The sequence below is a fragment of the Aquarana catesbeiana genome, linkage group LG05 (assembly GCF_042186555.1).
Source record: "Aquarana catesbeiana isolate 2022-GZ linkage group LG05, ASM4218655v1, whole genome shotgun sequence".
Lineage (NCBI taxonomy): Eukaryota > Metazoa > Chordata > Amphibia > Anura > Ranidae > Aquarana > Aquarana catesbeiana.
Genome location: NC_133328.1, coordinates 200,568,694 through 200,588,635, shown reverse-complemented (window position 1 = coordinate 200,588,635; position 19,942 = coordinate 200,568,694).

Genomic DNA, 19,942 nt, shown 5'->3' with positions numbered 1-19,942 from the left:
AATAGTATAGTGATGTTGGCGGTGGTGTCGGCTAATTACGACTTCTTGTATGTGGACGTGGGGAAGAATGGCCGGATGTCCGATGGTGGAGTCATCGCCCAGACGGAGTTCTACAGTCGTCTCCAGAATGGCAGCTTGGACTTGCCACCTCCAGAGGACAATGTGGAAGGACTCCCATTTGTGTTCGTTGCTGATGAAGTGTTTGCGCTGGGGGACCACCTGATGCGGCCATTCCCGATGAGGACCCTCACCCCGGAACAGAGGGTTTTTAATTACCGGCTGGCCAGAGCCCGAAGAGTGGTGGAAAACACATTTGGAATCCTGGCCAGCCGGTTCCGCCTATTTATGACACAAATCCATATGGCGGAGTATAAACTGAACCATATTATACTGGCGTGCTGTATTCTCCATAACTTTTTAAGGAAACATTCGGCCAACTATGCTGGCTCAGTTGGGCCTGAAGCCGGAGTGATACCTGAAACACTGACGGTGCTTGAAAGCGGCCGTCCTGGCTTGCCCTCCCTGAGTGCCCGTGATGTCCGGTTACGCTACCTGGAGTTCTTTGCGGGTAGGGGGGCTATCAATATGCCAGCAAATCTGTGAAGCCTTTTTATACTAAAAAACAAAAAGAAATTCTTTGTGGACATTTACTGCTTGTGTTTGTTTTAGCTGACCCTGACAGAAATGTGTTGAGTGCAGAAAATGGCGTGATTGTGTAACATTATACAAAGCACTGTTGGGTGTTATTTACTAAATGCAAAAACACATTTCACTACAAGTGCACTTGCAACTGCACTGAACCTGCACTTGTAGTGCAAAGTGGATTTGCCCTTAGGAAATAACCCCCATTTTCCCTGAAAACAGCAATTACATCACCCCAAAAGTGTTGTAGTGTTAAGACAATAATAATCCACACATTCTTGATGAACCAACTTTTTTATACCTGCACAATCACATGTGCATTTACCAAAGGTTTTTAAAACAAACCAACATGTTTGTTGTATAACAATTTTTTGGGTGGCATTATCAAAAATAGAAATGTCCATTTACGATAAAACAGGCCTGTGTAAAACCAAGAAGAAAGACAAAAAACTTGAACTTACTAAGTTCACATTAGGTAAAACCTGAAGGCAATATCAGACATCAGTATTTAGGAACTGTATTTGATATCCAGATGGGGGGAAATCACCCCTGGAAAAGCCAAATTTGGAAGATGCACAGCAATTTACGAATGTCAACATGTGCTAGCTGCCATCACGGGGGATCAAGGGACGTGTTTTGGGGGAGCAAGCCCTTCCTCACCGCTACTTTATAATTGAGGAAGGGGTTGCACCCCCAAAACACATCCATTGATCTCCCGTGATGGCAGATAGCACATGTTGGCACACTGTGTGCATCCTCCAAATTTGGCTTTTCAAAACATTGCAAAAAGATTTAAAACATTGTACCACAATCGAAAAAAGTGATTTGGTGGGGTTTTAAATTCGCCCCAAAACATCAATGATGTTATTATTTCTTTTAATCACATCATTGATTTTTGTCTTTAGGTTCTCCAATTCCAAATTACACCCCATGATCTCCCCGATCAGCATCTGGGCACCACTTTCGGATGTGAAAGGATCTCGATCACCTAAAAAAGAGAGAAACCAAACAAAAACAGGTATCAAAAATCTGCCAGCATCCATCTCTTACCTGAGTCTGTGGTCGCAGACACTCACCTGTTGTGGTGGCAAGTTCAACCACATCTTCTTCCTCCTCCTGCTCTCCTTGGGATGGTGGTATTTCCCCTTCTTCCTGAGGTGGGGGGGTCTCTGTTCTCCTCGGATGAGGGGTGTCCTCCGAGTCTTCTCTCCCCTATGTAAAACAAAAATGGTATAATTAGCACACAGTGATTTGATGGCAGAACTATAAATAGGAAACATTGCTTGGAAGTGGGGTACAATTGTCTATTTTAGCAGAGTTCCAAGATGTCGCTTTTTTATTGTCCTTTGCCAACCTGCAATACTTTACCTGTTTAGTACAAGGTTCACAGATGGAGACCCCCCTATAGTATACACTGGAGCACCTGTGTGCCCTCCCTAATAAAAATTGTGTTCTTGTGTCCCACACTAGTGCTCCAGTGTCCAGATGTGAAAACAGCTGCTGAGTGTCCTCTCCTTACACAGAATCTAGTTTGCATTTCATTCTAGTAACAAACCCATCTACACAACCAAATATTTTTCATCCAAGTAGGCCCTAAAAAATGTGGGCAAATGCATATGGCAGAAACAATGTTGTTTTAGAGGGTAAAAAAAAATTTTGTAGATGAACGAATAATCATGAACATTAAAGTTGACAGTTTAAACTGTACAATTAAGATAAGCATATGGAGCAGCACGAACGTAATAAAGACAAAAATAATAGGAACACAGCACAACTACTTACTTTTTTGCAGCACTCTCCGGATCTTTCGGTACTGCTCGGGCTCTCTTAATTTTAGGTCCGACCACCGCTTCCTGAGCTGATCGTTCGATCGTCGTACCCCAAAGTTTCTGTGCAGACTTTTGATCACTTTAGCAATGATTTTGCCCTTTCTGATGTTGGGGTGGGGGTAAGGTCCATACTTGCCGTCATAGTCGGCCTTCTTCATGATGTGCACCATCTCCAACATCTCCCCAAAGGACATATTTGTCGCCTTAAATCGTCTCCTTCTGGTTCGGGACGTTTCCGGATCCGGGCTTTCCTCCTCCTCCTCCTCGTTGCTAGAATTAGCACGCACCTGCTCTAACTCTGCCATGTGCTCTTCCCCCACTACGCCGAATGAAAAGGGGCGGGGAATAGACTAGAAAGAACGTCAGGGGTGGGCGGAGTTACACGCATGCGCAGTGTGTATAAAGCGTAACACGCACGCGTAGTACGTACGATCTGTGAGTGGAGGAAGGAGCATTGGACGCGCCGATCGTAAGAACGAAGGTAAGAGACAAACTTGTGCCTATACTGCTTCTATATTGAGGTCTATATTGTAACAAGATTAGGAGAGTTTTATCTGACATTAGGCTTTGTCTTGTGTTGTGTCTTGCAGTGAACATGGATATGCTACTGAAAGACAATGACTTCATGTCAGTATTCCTAGATATGTTAAGGGAGCTGCCATGTCTGTGGGAGATCAACCACCCACATTACAAGAACCAAGCAAAGAGGAAGGCAGCACTGGGGCAATTGTGTGAAATTGTGAAGCAGGTGATCCCCACGGCAGACATCACATATTTGAAGATCTTAACTGGTGGCCTGAGGAGCACTTATCTAAGGGAGCGCAAGAAGGTCCAGGATTCGCAGAGATCCGGAGCAGCAGATGACATCTATGTCCCCAGGATGTTGTACTACGACAGGCTGCATTTTCTGGCAGGCCAGACTGAACCCAGGCCATCCCTCTCCAGTCTCCCTTCCACGCTTCCTTCCCCCCCGGCTGAGGCTTCTGACGCCCAACCTGGGCCTTCCAGACAGCAACATGTGGAGGAGCCCAGATTGAGCCAGGTATAGCATTCATCTAAATATTTCTGCTTGTCCAATCAATGATGTTACCTAGATGTTAGTTTGGAGTACTAATTTAGGATTGTGATTGAGGAAGTAAAAACTAAAACCATGTCCCTTTTTCATACACAGGGAAGTCTCAGCCAGGAGGTGGTCGGGCCGAGCCTGATGGCTGATCTGCAGGTCCCTCCACTCCCCCTGGAAAGAGAAAGTGGCAGGAGGAGGAGTGCCCTAGAGGAGGCTACCAGAGGACTCTTTTGGAGGGCTAGAGAGGTCCTGGGAGCACCAGACACCATGGAGGAGGACATTGCTGCCACCATTGCCTATAAAATGCAGAGGATGGAGGAGGGCCAACAAGCCATGTGTGAGTCACTCATATTGGAGGCTCTTAACAAAGGTATGAGGGGCCTAATTACAGCTCAGACACACCTTTGCAATGTTCCTCCTCCTCCTCTTGCAGGTCTTCCTCCTCCTGCTGCAGGTCCTCCTCCTCCTGCAGGTCCTCCTCCTCCTCCTCCTTCTCATCCAGGTCCTCCCAGTCCTCCTCCTCCTCCAGGTCCTACTCCTCTTCCTGCCACATCTACAACAGCCACAGCCCGGAAGGAAGCGTGGAAGGAAGACCAGAAAGTGAGGACCCTGGATCCAGTCTGGTCGGCCAAAAAATGCAGCTTCTTGTGGTACCACAGCCTGGGGACACAGATGTCATCTGCTGCTTTCCAGATCTCTGCAACTTCGGGACCAGACTGCCCTCCCTTACATATGGACTCCTCAGGCCACCAATTTTGATGTTCAAGAATTGATGTCTTCCATGGGGGTCCCAGGCTTCGCTAATTTCTCCTGTTGATCCAGTGTTGCCTTCCTCTTTGTTTGGTTCTGATCCCTTAATAAAGGATTTTTGTTTTGAATTATACTCTCCTATGTGTTTTACTTCAAAAAGGACAGTTTGTTTGTGAGGATTCAGGTACATTTCCAATATACAATTTGAAATGAACAAGGGACACCAACACCAAACAATCTCCTTGAGATTAAATAATACAAGATATCAATGGTGTTGGGGTAACTTGACACACAAAACACACACAAAAATATTCTGGAGTAAAAATAAAAATAACATTGAACAAAGATCAGCCTTGGAAAAAATACAAACATTAAATCTAAAAAAAAAAAAGCTTAACCCCCCCCCCCCCCAAAAAAAATAAAAAAAAACATTCTGTCAGATGTGACAACTAATAACAATATATTCAGGGAATCCCAATAAAAAAACAAAAATAAAACTTTGTGAGAAGTGTGTGTGAATATGAGCAGCAAAACTACCTAATTCTTGTCACATTATAAAGAAGAGAGTGCGCTGTATTAAACCATTTTTGACATTGCAGCGTGACGAAAGTGCTGTATCCATTGCGAACGCTAAGTTTACCAGAACGAGCTGTTCCGTGCCGGAATTTCTTCTGAGCATGCGTGGCACTTTGTGCGTCGGAACAGGCCACACGCAGTCGCAATTGACGCGATCGGATTTTGTTGTCGGAAAATTTTATCTCCTGCTCTCCAACTTTGTGTGTCGGAAAATCCGATGGAAAATGTCCGATGGAGCCCACACACGGTCGGAATTTCCGACAACATGCTCTGATCGGACATTTTCCATCGGAAAATCCGACCGTGTGTACGGGGCATAACGAGTCACATGACACGGGGGGCGGGGGGTGGCTAATTGGTCCCAATTTGGACATTTTCACTTAGGGGTGTACTCGCTTTTGTTGCCAGCAGTTTAGACATTAATGGCTGTGTGTTGAGTTATTTTGAGGGGACAGTAAATTTACACTGTTATACAAGCTGTACACACTACTTTACATTGTAACAAAGTGTAATTTCTTCAGTGTTGTCACATAAAAATATATAAGAAAATATTTACAAAAAATGTGAGGGGTGTACTCACTTTTGTGAGATACTGTATATAAAAAACGCTGTTTGGGCCACTTAGGAATAGAAGGATCTAATTTAAGAAAAAGTCCACCTCTGGGGATCTGGGGATATTGATATCCATTACCGAGCGAATAAGATTGAGCGGCCCTATCCAAAATCTAATCACCTTTGGGCCTAGCCACCACACATGGTACATGCTCCCTAGTTTCCCACAATGTCAGAAACAGGGGACGCAGACTGATGCATTTTCGCTATTCTAGATGGCACCAAGTACCAGCGTAAAAGTGTTTTGTAGACTCTGTCAGAATTGTATTGATGGAGATTTTAGACAGATTATTAGCAATGTCCTGCCAATCCGATAGGTTCAAAGAGATTTGTAGATCTCGTTCCCACAATTTCATGTAGGGAAGTTTTACAATGGAGATCCATTAGCAGAGTATAGACTGTAGAAATATATGTCCTTTGGACCATCTCTCAATTTCTCTGCAATGTTTTGTTGCTGTTTGTGCCCTCTTGTCCCAGGGATTTCAATTCTCATAATTTTTTTTTCTTTGTATCACATAGATAAACAGAAGGGGAAATTTCTCCAATAAGGATATAAAATAGGATTTTTGATGGATTTAAACTTTAAAAACCACATTTTTGACAAGGCTAGGTGAAATAAAAGGCTATCCACGTAAAACAGTTTTACAAAACAATGGCATCAAATAGACTTTACCCGAAGGACTTTTAAATAAAAACTATACAGTAATGTTTTTATATTTTTTTTTTGTTTCTTTTAGATATTTCTGTTTTTTAAGTGGTCAACATGCAACGTCATTCTTTAAATTTTTTTTAATTAATGCTTTTGGACCACTAGGTGGCTTGATAGTTACAACTAGGGATGAGCCAAACACCCCCCAGTTCGGTTCGCACCGGAACCTGCGAACGGACCGAAAGTTTGCGCAAACTTTAGAACCCCGTTAAAGTCTATTGGACTCGAACGTTCGAAATCAAAAGTGCTAATTTTAAAGGCTAATATGCAAGTTATTGTCCTAAAAAGGGTTTGGGGACCTGGGTCCTGCCCCAGGAGACATGTATCAATGCAAAAAAAAGTTTTTTTTTGGGAGCAGTGATTTAATGATGATTTTTAATGATGCTTAAAGTGAAAAAAAAATAGTGAATTATTCCTTTAAATATCATACCTGGGGGGTGTCTATAGTATGCCTGTGAAGTGGCATGTGTTTCTCGTGTTTAGAACTGTCCCTGCACAAAATGACATTTCTAAAGGAAAAAAAGTAATTTAAAACTGCTTGCGGCTTTAATGTAATGTCTGGTCCCAGCAATATGGATGAAAATCATTGAGAAAAATGGCACGGTACCCCCCAGCCCATTACCAGCCCCTTTGGGTCTTGTATGGATATTAAGGGGAACCCCGCACCCAAATTAAAAAAAGGAAAGGCGTGGGGCCCCCAGGCCCTATATACTGAACAGCAGTATACAGGGACTGTAGGTTTGTTGTTAAGTAGAATCTCTTTGTAATTTTGAACTGGTAAATTTTTAAAGTGTAGCTCCAGCCAAAAAATCTATTTTTAAGCTTTTTGGAAAACATGGGGAAGGGTTATAACCCCTGTAACATTTGTTTTGCTGTCTGTGCACCTCTTTCAGAAGATTTCACCTCACTTTCTGTCCCAATGACAAATGTTTTTTGAAAATTTGGGGTTTTTAGTGAAACAAGGATTGGTGATAAAGCATCAGTGGAGAGGGGACACTTTTTTCCCATATTAACTCTTACAGGAGAGAATTTCCCTTCCTAGGGGTAGATTTCATCTCAATTCCTGTTGTCTCCTTCCGTTTGCAAGTAGGAGTCGTTTGTAAGTTGGATGTTTGAAAGTAGGGGCCTGCCCTATATACTGTGCAGAAATTGGGGCCTTAGGTGTTGGTGTTGCCACAACACTGTAAGCCCTCACAGTTACTCTTGGTGGGTGTAAGAACGGGCTCTGCTGTGAAATATTAGATCAAGAATTGTAATTACATGCCATTGTTGAAAAGTGGTAGAAAAATTGGGCCTTTGTTGGTGGTGGTGGTGCTGGTGCCACAACACTGTAAGTCCTCGCAGTTACTCTTGGTGGGTGCTGGAACGGGCCCTGCTGTGAAATATTATATCAAGAATTGTAATTACATGCCCCTGTTGAACAGGGTCAGAAAAATTGGGCCTTTGGTGGTGGTGGTGGTGGTGCTGGTGCCACAACACTGTAAGTCCTCACAGTTACTCTTGGTGGGTGCAGAAACAGGCCCTGCTGTGAAATATTAGATCAAGAATTGTAAATACATGCACCTGTTGAACAGGGGCAGAAAAATTGGGCCTTTGGTGGTGGTGGTGGTGTTGGCACAACACTGTAAGCCCTCATAGTTACTCTTGGTGGGCACAGGAATGGGCCCTGCTGTGAAATATTAGATCAAGAATTGTAATTACATGTCCCTGTTAAACAGGGGCAGAAAAATTGGGCCTTAGGCACTGGTGTCACAATACTGCAACCCCTCACAGATGCTATAGTTGGAGCGCAGGAATGAGCCCTGCTGCAAAGTATTGCATCAAAAATTGTAATTATACGCTTCTGTTAAATAGGGGCTGGAAAATTGGGCCTTGGGCACTGGTGCTGGTGCCACAACACTGCAACCCCTCACAGATATTATAGTTGGAGCGCAGGAATGAGCCCCACTGCAAAGTATTGCATCAAAAATTGTAATTACACGCCTCTGTTAAACAGGGGCAGAAAAATTGGGCCTTAGCCACTGGTGGCGGTGCCCAGAACCAAAAATGTTCTTACAAGCTATCAGCATGAAAATTGAGGAGGAAGAGGATTGTCACTCAGCATAACAGGATAGTCATTCAACTCAGCATAGGCAGTCTTGAAGGAATCTCACATAAAAGAAAAATGATTCAGTTACATCAGCATCAGGTGCTTGGTAGTTGGTGATCCAAGACTGATTCATTTTTATGAAGGTCAGCCGATCGACCAATTCAGTGGACAGGCGCACCCTGTGATCAGTTACAAAGCCTCCAGCAGCACAGAATGTGCGTTCTGAAAGAACGCTGGATGCAGGACAGGCCAGAAGCTCAATTGCATACTGTGCAAGCTCTGGCCAGTGATCCATCCTCAAGACCCAGTAACCCAGAGGTGGGAAAGGTGTCCAAGTCTGATCTTGCCCCTAGTTAATCCTGCACCATGTGAATCAGACGCTGGCGATGGTTGCTGGAACCGATCATACCTTGGGGCTGCGGACTAAAAAATTGTCTGAACGCATTGGTCAGACGGCCACCTTCTCCACCGCTCCTTCTGTGACTGACCGAAGTCTCAGCAACACGTTGTCCAGGAGGACCAGGAAATTGTAACCTCCCAGGCTCTGGAAACGCGTTGCACAAACCTTTCTGCAAGGCCTCCCGAAGATGTTTCATCATCTGCTCCCTCTGCGACGGCAAGATAAGATCTGCAACCTTACCCTTGTAACGTGGATTAAGGAGGGTTGCCAGCCAGTAATGATCCCTCCCCTTGATACCACGAATACAGGGATCCTTCTGCAGGCTTTGCAGGATCAGGGAGGCCATGCAGCGTAGGTTTGCTGAGGCATTCGGTCCAGAGTCCTCTGGACCACTAAGGATGACATGATCCGCAGCCACCTCCTCCCAGCCACGTACAAGTCCATGGGTTTCTTGGGACTGTAAATGATCCCTTGATGACTGCTGCTGATGCTGAGTGCCAGGCTCCACCTCCATGCTGACACAATCCTCCTCCTCCTCATCCTCTTCCTGTGTGATCAGCAGGCACACAGGAACCACTGTCTGGATAAAGGGGGCCTTGAGAGGTAAGGAAGTCCTCCTCTTCCTCCCTCTGTTCTGCCTCAAGTGCCCTGTCCATTATTCCATGCAGTGTGTGCTCCAACAGGTGGACAAGAGGGACAGTGTCACTGATGCATGCACTGTCAATGCTCACCATCCTCGTGGCCTCCTCAAATGGTGACAGGACAGTGCATGCATCCCTGATCATAGCCCACTGGCATGGGGGAAAAAAAACAAGCTCCCCTGACCCTCTCCTGGTGCCATAGTCACATAGGTACTCATTGATGGCCCTCTGCTGCGTGTGCAGCCACTGCAGCATGGCCAACGTTGAGTTCCACCTGGTGGGCATGTCACAGATTAGGCGGTTCTTGGGCAGGTTAAATTCCTTTTGGAGGTCAGCAAGCCGAGCGCTGTCATTATATGACCTGTTGAAATGCACACAGACTTTCCTGGCCTGCCTTAGGACATCCTGTAAGCCCGGGTACCTGCCCAAGAACTGCTGCACCACCAAGTTAAGGACGTGAGCAAAACAGGGCACATGGGTCAGGTGTATCTTCCTTCATCTTCTTCTTCTGGTTCTTCTGGCTCTTCTGGTTGTTCCTCTGGCATTCTCGTCCAGCATCTCCTCCGCGGCATCTTCTATCTTCTTCTCCTCGGGCCGCTCCGCACCCATGGCATGAGGGAAGACTCCCGCTCTTCTTTTCATCTTCTTCTCTTCTTAATCTTCTTCTTCATCTTCTTCTCTTCTTCATCTTCTTCTCTTCTTCATTTTCTTCTCTGGGCCACTCCGCATCCATGCTGGCATGGAGGGAGGCTCCCGCTGTGTGACGGCGTCTCCTCTTCTGACGGTTCTTAAATAACGGGGGCGGGGCCACTCGGTGACCCCGCCCCCCTCTGACGCACAGTGACTTGACGGGACTTCCCTGTGACGTCACGGGGAATGCCACAGGGAAGTCCCGTCATGTCCCGTGCGTCAGAGGGGGCGGGGTCACTGGGTGCCCCCCCCATTATTTAAGAACCGTCAGAAGAGGAGATGCCGTCACACAGCGGGAGCCTCCCTCCATGCCAGCATTAATGCGGAGCGGCCCAAAGAAGAAAATGAAGAGAAGAAGAGAAGAAGATGAAGAAGAAGATGAAGAAGAGAAGAAGATGAAGAGAAGAGCGGGAGCCTCCCCCCATGCCATGGGTGCAGAGCGGCCTGAGGAGAAGAAGATAGAAGACGCCGCGGAGGAGATGCTGGACAAGAATGCCGGAGGAAGAACCAGAAGAGCCAGAAGAACCAGAAGAAGAAGATGAAGGAAGATAGAAGAAAGAAGAAAGAAGAAGCATTTAAATAAAGGAATTGTCAAAAACTGTCTCTTGTCATTTTTAACATTTTTGACAGTTTTTTAGTGAAATGGTAGGGGTACTTTTGTATCCCCTTACTATTTCACACGGGGGGCCGGGATCTGGGGGTCCCCTTAAAGGGGGGCTTCCAGATTCCGATAAGCCCCCCGCCCGCAGACCCACACAACCACCGGCCAGGGTTGTGGGGATGAGACGCTTGTCCTCATCAACATGGGGACAAGGTGTTTTGGGGGGCTACCCCAAATCACCCTCCCAATGTTGAGGGCATGTGGCCTGGTAGGGTTCAGGAGGGGGGGCGCTCTCTTGTCCCCCCCTCTTTTCCTGCGGCCTGCCAGGTTGCGTGCTCGGATAAGGGTCTGGTATGGAATTTAGGGGGACCCCCACGTCATTTTTTTTTTTAAATTTTGGCCAGGGTTCCCCTTAATATCCATACCAGACCTGAAGGGCCTGGTATGGAATTTAGGTGGACCCCCACGTCATTTTTTTTTTTTTAATTTTGGTTCGGGGTTCCCCTGTGTTGAATTCCCATGCCGTTTTTATCAATGAACTTCTATGTGTATTGTCGGACCAGCAATGCAATAGCCGCGAGTAGTTTTAAATGACTTTTTTCCTTTGAAATGTCATTTTGCTGTCAGACTGTTCTAAACACTGGAAACATGCGCCCCTTTACAGGCATACTATAGACACCCCCCCAGCTACGAAATTTAAAGGGATAGTACACTTTTATTGTTTGACTTTAAGCATTATTAAAATCACTGCTCCTGAAAAAACGCCAGTTTTTAAAACTTTTTTTGCATTGATCCATGTCCCCTGGGGCAGGACCCACGTCCTCAAACACTTTTTATGATAATAACTTGCATATAAGCCTTTAAAATTAACACTTTTGATTTCTCCCATAGACTTTTAAAGGGTGTTCCACGGCATTCAAATTTGCCGCGAACACCCCAAATTGTTCGCTGTACGGCGAACTTGCGAACAGCCAATGTTCGAGTTGAACATGAGTTTGACTCGAACTCGAAGCTCATCCCTATTCCAGACATACTAATGGCCTGCAGTGAGATGTAGCTGCACAAAGCTGTGATGTATATATATACTGATTATACTGTAGCTAGCAGAATCAACTGCCTGCCTGTGGTATTAATAGGATCAGAAGAACACCAGCAATTGTCTTCAGGCAGCTTTAGGTGCACACTGTGCAGGGGACACGGTACACTAACTGTAAATACTGCAGCTGCCTGCCTGTGGTATTAATAGGATCAGAAGAACACCAGCAATTGTCTTCAGGTAGCTTTAGGTGCACACTGTGCAGAGGACACAGTACACTAACTGTAAATACTGCAGCTGCCTGCCTGTGGTACTAATAGGATCAGAAGAACATCAGCAATTTTCTTCAGGTAGCTTTAGGTGCACACTGTGCAAAGGACACAGTACACTAACTGTAAATACTGTAAAAACACCTGCCTGCCTGTCAGTATATTAGGAAGAGAATAACAGGAACGGATCTAGCTAAACTGAATACAGCACCTAGGATGCATATATATACACAATACACTGTAAGTGCATCTAACTGATTCACCTGCCTACTCTATCTAACTGAAATCAAATGACACTGTCTCTCTGTCTATCTCTCTCCACTGCCGAAACACACTACACAAAACCGCCACGCAGGCGGCCTTATATAGTGCGGGGCGTGTACTAAACCCCCTGAGCCATAATTGGCCAAAGCCACAATGGCTTTGGCCAATTACGGCTCTCTGTACAGACGGCGCTGTGATTGGCCAAGCATGCAGGTCATAGTGCATGCTTGGCCAATCATCAGCCAGCAATGCACTGCGATGCCGCAGTGAATTATGGGCCGTGACGCACCACTCGAATTTGGCGCGAATGGCCCATAACGTTCGCAATTCGACGAACAATGGAACAGGCGATGTTCGAGTTGAGCATGGGTTTGACTCGAACTCGAAGCTCATCCCTATTTACAACCATGTTTCTCCTTTGTGTGGCCTTCTGATCTGGAAGATATCCCTGAGGAGACAGTGTGAGGGCTATTCTTGTGGCAAAAACTTTGTTCTTCCACTTTAAATTTTCACATTATGCTTTTTATGCAGATGTAATGAAAAGCAGATGAATGGAGGGCACAGCAACACTTACATTAGCAGTCACCATGAGTTTCTGATTTAGCAGATGCTCTCACAAGAGCTCCCTGGCTGCCTCTGGTTTCAGCGGTGTGCTTTCTTTCCTGTGAAGTCCAAGCAAAAGTGATATGGGCAGCAATTATATTGGCAGAGCATGTGTAACAGGATACACTTGGTCATTAACTCGTAGTGTTACCTACTACTGAGCATGGCCTGGAGCTTTCGTTTTATTCATACGCTAGAAGCAAATCTAAGAGAGAAAGGACATACAGCATTGTTTCTAGCCGCTGTCACGTGGAGTTGTTGGGTGATCTAATGCTTTCAGAACAGTTTCCTAACTGCTAGGGCCACAGGCCTGATAAGCCCCAAACACCCTGTGATGGTTCTACAGTACATAAGGCTGTCACCAGGTCCCTCATAGAGCATGCTGTTAATGTCTGTAAAGTCAGCTGTTTCCTTGTGAATGTGTGAATGGTGGTATATATTGTATATTACAGTATATATACAGTAGGGGAAATAATTATTTGATCCCCTGCAGATTTTGTACGTTTGCCCACTTACAAAGAAATTAAGGGTCTATAATTTTTTTCATAGGTGTATTTTAAATGATAGAGACAGAAGATCAACCAAACCCCCCCCCCCCCCAAAAAAAAAAAACATGATACAAATGTTATAAATTAGGTTGCAGTTTAGTGACTAAAATAAGTATTTGATCCCCAAGTAGAACATGACTTCGTAGACATGTTCAGAATGGAAAAATGTGTTTTCTTTTGGATATATTCATTATGTTACTAATTTTGTTTCATTTTGGAAATTGTTTAGTGTGGTTTTGGAATTCGTAAAATTTTCTTTCGTTGTTAAATTTCATTTTGTTTATTAATTTTATAACAGATTCCAAATTTTCAGAGTGATTAGAATTTGCATCAGTTTAAAAACGATTGACTGATTCGAACTCTGTGTGAAGATTAGCTGGTTGTTAAGCAGCGGGCCAGGAAGCAGGCCGCCGCGTCCTTAAAAAAGATGAGTCATCAGCTGTTAGCTGGCTTCCCCACTGACAGTTGAAATGTAAACACAACAATGCTGGCAATAGAAAAGTCAGAAAAAAAAAACAGTGTGGGGTCCCCCCCAAAATCAATTCCAGACCCTTATCTGAGCATGCAGCCCAGCAGGTCAGGAAAGGGAGGGGTTGAGTGAGCGCCCCCCTCCTGAACCATACAAGGCCACATGCCCTTTAATATGGGGGGTGGGTGCTCTCATGTTGATGAGAACAAGGGCATTGTCCCCACAAGCATTGTTGTGGGGGGTCTGCAGGCAAGGGGCTTATAGGAATCTTAAAGCCCCCTTTAATAAGGGGGCCCCCAGATCCCACCCCCTATGTGAATGAATATGGGGTATCACTCACCTAGCATGCACCAGTACGTGACGTCAGAAGGGATGGTGCCATCAGGTGACATAGCCAGCCTTACCTATATAAGAACTGTCAAAATGCGGACCCTGCAGTAGCTGGCCAGCCTTCATGGATGTTGGGAGTATTTTTTTTTTGTTTATCCCTACCCATTCACCAAAAATATGTAAAAAGTTAATAAAGATAGTAAACGAGTTTTTGACATTTCCTTTATTAAAAAATAAAAAACAATGTCCCCCGATGTAGATCCATCTCACACCACCCACACCTGAAAAAAAGATAGAAAAAAAGAAACCTCCCGTGGACTCCCTGCTCCTCCCTGACAAGGGGCTGGGTTACCCGACTCAGTGGGTGACCCCATCCCATTCTGACGTCATCGAACCAGCATGCCCAGGTCAGTGGTGGTCAGCTGATGACTCATCTGTTGTAAAGGACGTGGCGACTGGCTTCCCGGCCCGCTAGTTAGCAACCATCTATGCTTCAAACAGAATTTGAATCGGTTGATCATTTTTTGACCGATCCCAATTCAAATCTATTGAAAATTTTGAATTAGTTAGAAAACTAATAAACAAAATAAATTTGAACAAATTTCAACAAAATTCATTACCATTCATTACTATTTCATTTGCAGATTCGGATACATCCGAATCTCTAAATAACCAAAAATCTGTCCAAATTTGTATTCGGACTGAAACTAATTGCACATGTCTATGATTTAGTACTTGGTGGAGAAAGCCTTGTTGGCAAGCACAGAGGCAAGACATTTCTTGTAGATGGTTACCAGGTTTGCACACATCTCAGGAGGGATATTGGTCCACTCTTCTTTACAGATCTTCTCTAAATCCTTAAGGTTTCTTGGCGGTCAATTAGCAACTCAAAGTTTCAGCTCCCTCCATACATTTTCTATAGGCTATGCCACGCCATGACCTTAATGTGCTTCTTTTTGAGTCACTCCTTTGTTGCCTTGGCAGTATGTTTTGGGTCATTGTCATGCTGGAAGACCCCTCCATGACCCATCTTCAGTGTTCTGGTTGAGGGAAGAAGGTTCTCATCCAAGATTTTACAATACATAGCCCCGTCCATTGGCCCCTCAATGCTGCAAAGTCGGCCTGTACCTTTAGTAGAGAAACAGCCCCAAAGCATAATGCTTCTACCTCTGTGCTTGACTGTGTTCTTAGGGTCATAGTCAGCACTTTTCTTCCTCCAAACACGGCGAGTCAAGTTAATGCCAAAGAGCTCAATTTTGGTCTCATCTGTCCACAGCACTTTCTCCCAATACTTCTCTGAATCATTTAGATCTTCAGTGGCAAACTTCAGATGGGCCTGTTCATGTGCCTTCTTGAGGACGGGGACCTTGCGGGCACAGCAGGATTTCAATCCATGGCAGCATATTGTGTTACCAATAGTTTGTTTGGTGACTGTTGTCCCAACTGCCTTGAGATCATTCACAAGCTCCTCCCATGTAGTTCTGGGCTGATCCCTCACTTTTCTCATGATCGTCCTTAAAGCCATGAAATCTTGCATGGAGCTCTAGACCGAGGATGATTGATGGTTATTTTGCATTTCTTCCATTTGCGAATAATCATTCCAACAGTTATATCCTTCTCATCAAGCTTCTTGCTGATGGTCTTGTAGCCCATCCCAGCATTGTTCAGGTCTACAATATTGCTCCTGATGTCCTTTGACAGCTCTTTAGTCTTGGCCATGATAGTGAGCTTTGAATGGAAGGAAGAAAGAAATTCTTTGGGAGGGGGGCATGCGGGGCTCGTAAGCTAGCGGACGTGTAAGATCTGAGCTCCAGCTCCCGCTGCACTACAGCCACATCTAAAGCAATGGGAGCCCTTTCATCTGATCCCAGAAGCATCCAGGCACCTCACAGGCATCTCATAGGTAAGATCGGTGACCAAAAACACATATACCAGAAGAACTTAAGAACTTACCTCAGTCCATGCTTAGGCCTTCCCAGCTTATGGATCGCTTCCTGCGTAGGCCGCAATCCCCGGTATCAGGTAGTTCGGAGGATCTAGCGGAGCCCACCGACTTGCTGGCATTCACTTATCCTTCTCTTTTTATTGAAAGACCCCTAAGCAAGGCACAATCATCTCCACTGCCAGAATTAGCAGCGATGGTGACTGTGAGGGTTTGGGATTTAAAGCTGCACACCCTGCTTTAGAATCTAACCCAGAACATTGCTAAAGAAGTTGGGAAAATAGCACATGAGCTCAGAGGGGAGATAGATCATTTGGGGGAATGCACAGATAACATGGAAACCAAATTTTATGAACTAGTGCAATATTTTCATGTCTTAGAGGAAGATAACGCTGCTCTTAAACATACAGTCTCCCAAAAAAATGCAACAAGAGGATTTGGAAAACAAGGAACCTTGTCAGAATCTGCGGATCTGTGGGGACCCTGAATCTGTTAATGATAAACAAATATGTCCCTACCTTCTTGCTTTGTTACTTTGGCACCCCATATCCCAGATATTGACTGGCGCCTGGACAGGGCCTATAGATCTCTGGCCCCTAAACCACCTCAAGGTGCCAATCCCAGAGACATCATCGTCCATTTCCACTATTATGAAAGCAAAGAGGTTCTCACCATAGCCTCCCGCAATAAAACACGGATTGAATTTAAGGGCACCCAAATTCAAATCTTCAGTGACCTGTCAACCATTACCTTAGCGAAACAACCTGATCGTCGCCCTGTCACTGTATATCTACAGAATCATCAAGTTCCGTATTGCTGAGGCTTTCCTTTCTGACTCTCTACGTCTAGAGATGGGACACAATACTCAGTGAGAGACATTTTTAAGAAAGCAAGATGTTCATCCGGAATTTAAGTCTCCCACCGGTTCCTGAGGAAGATCTTTAGATTCCTGCTCTACTTCAAGACCGCTTTCCATGCCTGGAAAGATCTGGACCCCAGTCCAGCAAAGATCACAGAAAGTTTCCTCCACTCCCCAACTAGCTGCGACCGCCAGATATCCCACCTGAAGATCATCTTCTGATTTCCCTACTGCTCTATATTTACACAGATGTCTCTGCTCCCACCTGTGTGTTATAAGACTCTGATTTAAGAGTCTTGATCCCTTGCCAATGGGATCACTATCCTTAATGTTACCTGTTTTGCTGTTACTTGTTTGAATGTTTCCTGTTTGTTTTTTTCTACAAGCTACTCAGAAGAGGGCAGGGCCTGCAAATCGGATTTTGTGGGTCGTCATGCCCCTCTCCATGGTCCTAGGAACTGACCTTGGACTCCTGAGGTGTATATCCTCCTCGGGCCTAATACCAATGTGGTTCTTGTTTTTTCAATTTTTATTTTTCCTTTCTTTCTTCCTTTTTAAGATCTTTTTTGATCTTTTCTGGGATCACAACTGTTATCCGACAGCAGTATCCCTACTAATTTTCAATGTTTATACTATAATGGTTTTGTTACTCTATATGTCATGGTCTATGCTCCTTTTACAATTATTAGAATACCATTTGCTCTATTCACTTGGTATCTGTTATGGCTTTAAGTATAATCTCATGTAATGTAAAGGGATGGAACTCCATTCATAAGCGTTGGTTGGCACTGAAGGAGTTCAAATCCTCTAAAGCAGATGTGGTCAGGAGACACATTTCCATGCAGAGGGCTTATTCAAATTTGCATCCAAGCTATTCCCCACCACTTTTGTAGCTTCTGACCCTTCCGGCAAGGCCAGAGTAGCAATCCTCATCAAACGCTCCTGTCCTTTACAAATTTGGTCCTCTTTCCTAGACCCTCATGGTCGTTTTATTCTCGGGGCAGATTGGGTTCCTTGAGGAGGTTTTTTGAGAAAATCCAGTCTTTCTCACAACCCTTCATGATCATGGGTGGAGAATTTAACCTGTATATGTCTTCGACCAAGGATAGATTTGCCCTTTCTCAAACTACCTCAACACTCCATGTTCAGAAGTTGTCCTCTTCTTTCCAAAAACGTATTCGATCCCATAATCTCTTTGATAAATGGCGGGTAAAGCATCTGACCCATAAACAATTTACGTTTTATTCTCCACCTCACAAATTATATACCCAACTGTCAGAAACTATGAAATCAGACCAAGACAGAAGTACAGTTAAATCACACTTGTTTAAAAATAAAAGTAAATAGAACAAACATAGTCAAAACATAGCCAGAGTTCGGGAACCGGAATGGATAGCCAGACAAGCCAAACGTCAGGGAGCCGGAGATGAGCATAGTAAAACAGCAAGCAGGATCTGGAGCCAGAAGGGATGTCAGACAAGCAAGTCTTTTAACAGGAATGCAGGAGAGCGTCTCTGTGATGTTGACTAAGGTGAAGGCAGAGCTCCTCTGGACTGGATGGCTTAAGTAGGCAGGACTGACGAGCAGGATATCAGCAACAGCTGAGTAACTGTGGAGAGATAGGAGCTGGCAATTATCCGACAGCTGAGTGGCCAGCTCAGAGAAGGAAGGGCTGAGCCCAGCCCTAACAGTACCCCCTCCTCAATGACCCCCCCCTCGGAGGACCACCAGGCTTGAGGGGAAAATGTCTATGGAATCACGGAGGAGGACAGGGGCATGTACGTCCGAGGATAAGACCCAAGAGTGTTCCTCCGGACCATACCCTTTCCAATGCATCAGGTACTGTATGCGCCCACCGAACCTACAGGAGTCAACAATGGACTGTACTTCATACTCCTCATGGTTCTCAACCTGTACAGGGTGAGGACGTGGCACCGAGGTGGTAAAGCGCTTGCAGACCAAAGGTTTTAATAAGGAGACATGAACTTCAGTGAGGGAACACAAAGTCGGAGGTTGCGAAATGACAGCCAGACCCTGTCCCCAATCTGGTAGGAAGTTGCAGGCAGGCATCTGCGGTCAGCATGGAGTCTGTACCTCTCATTAGCATGTCACAAAGCCTCCTAGACTTGTGCCCAAGTGGAACGAAGACCACAGAGATGCTCCTCTAATGCAGGAATATTCTGTGGAACAAACTAGTCAGGCAGCATGGAAGGTTGGAAACCATAATTCGCCATAAATGGGGACAATCAGGAAGCAGAATTCAAGACACTGTTGTGAGAAAACTCTGCCCACAGCAATAGGTCTGACCAGTTGTTATGATGGTTAGAAATATAGCAAAGTAGACACAAATTGACTACCCCTGTCCGAGACAATCACCTTGGGTAGCCCATGTAAGCGAAAGATCTCCCGAGCAAAAATGGAAGCCAGTTCCTTAGAAGTGGGCAACTTCTTAAGTAGAATACAATGACACATCTTTTGAGAACCGGTCAACCACCATAAGGATAACTGTGTTGCCCTGGGAGTTGGGTAACTCTACAATAAAATCCATAGACAGGTGGGTCCAGGGCCTCTCTCCATTGGGTATGGGTTGTAGGAGGCCTACTAGAAGGTGTCGTGGAGTCTTACTCTGAGCACACATTGAACAGGCAGCTACAAAGGCAGTTACATCAGCACGTAGACTAGGCCACAAGAATTGTTGGGAAATGGCCCCAAAGAGTTGATTCTTCCCAGGGTGGCCAGCAGCCTTGGGAGAATGGTAAGTCTGGAGAACGGCAGAACAGAGGCTCTCTGGGACAAAGCAGTGATCACAAGGTTTCTCAGGAGGAGCATGAACCTGAGCAGCAAGAATTTTGCCACCCAAAGGAGAAGTGAGACTGGTGCAAACCGTAGCCAGAATACGAGGAGGAATCACAGGAACTAGAACTGACTCCAACATGGAAGTGGAGGAAAATTGTCGTGACAAGGCGTCAGCCCTTACATTCTTAGTACCAGGTAAGAATGAGACAATGTAATTGAAA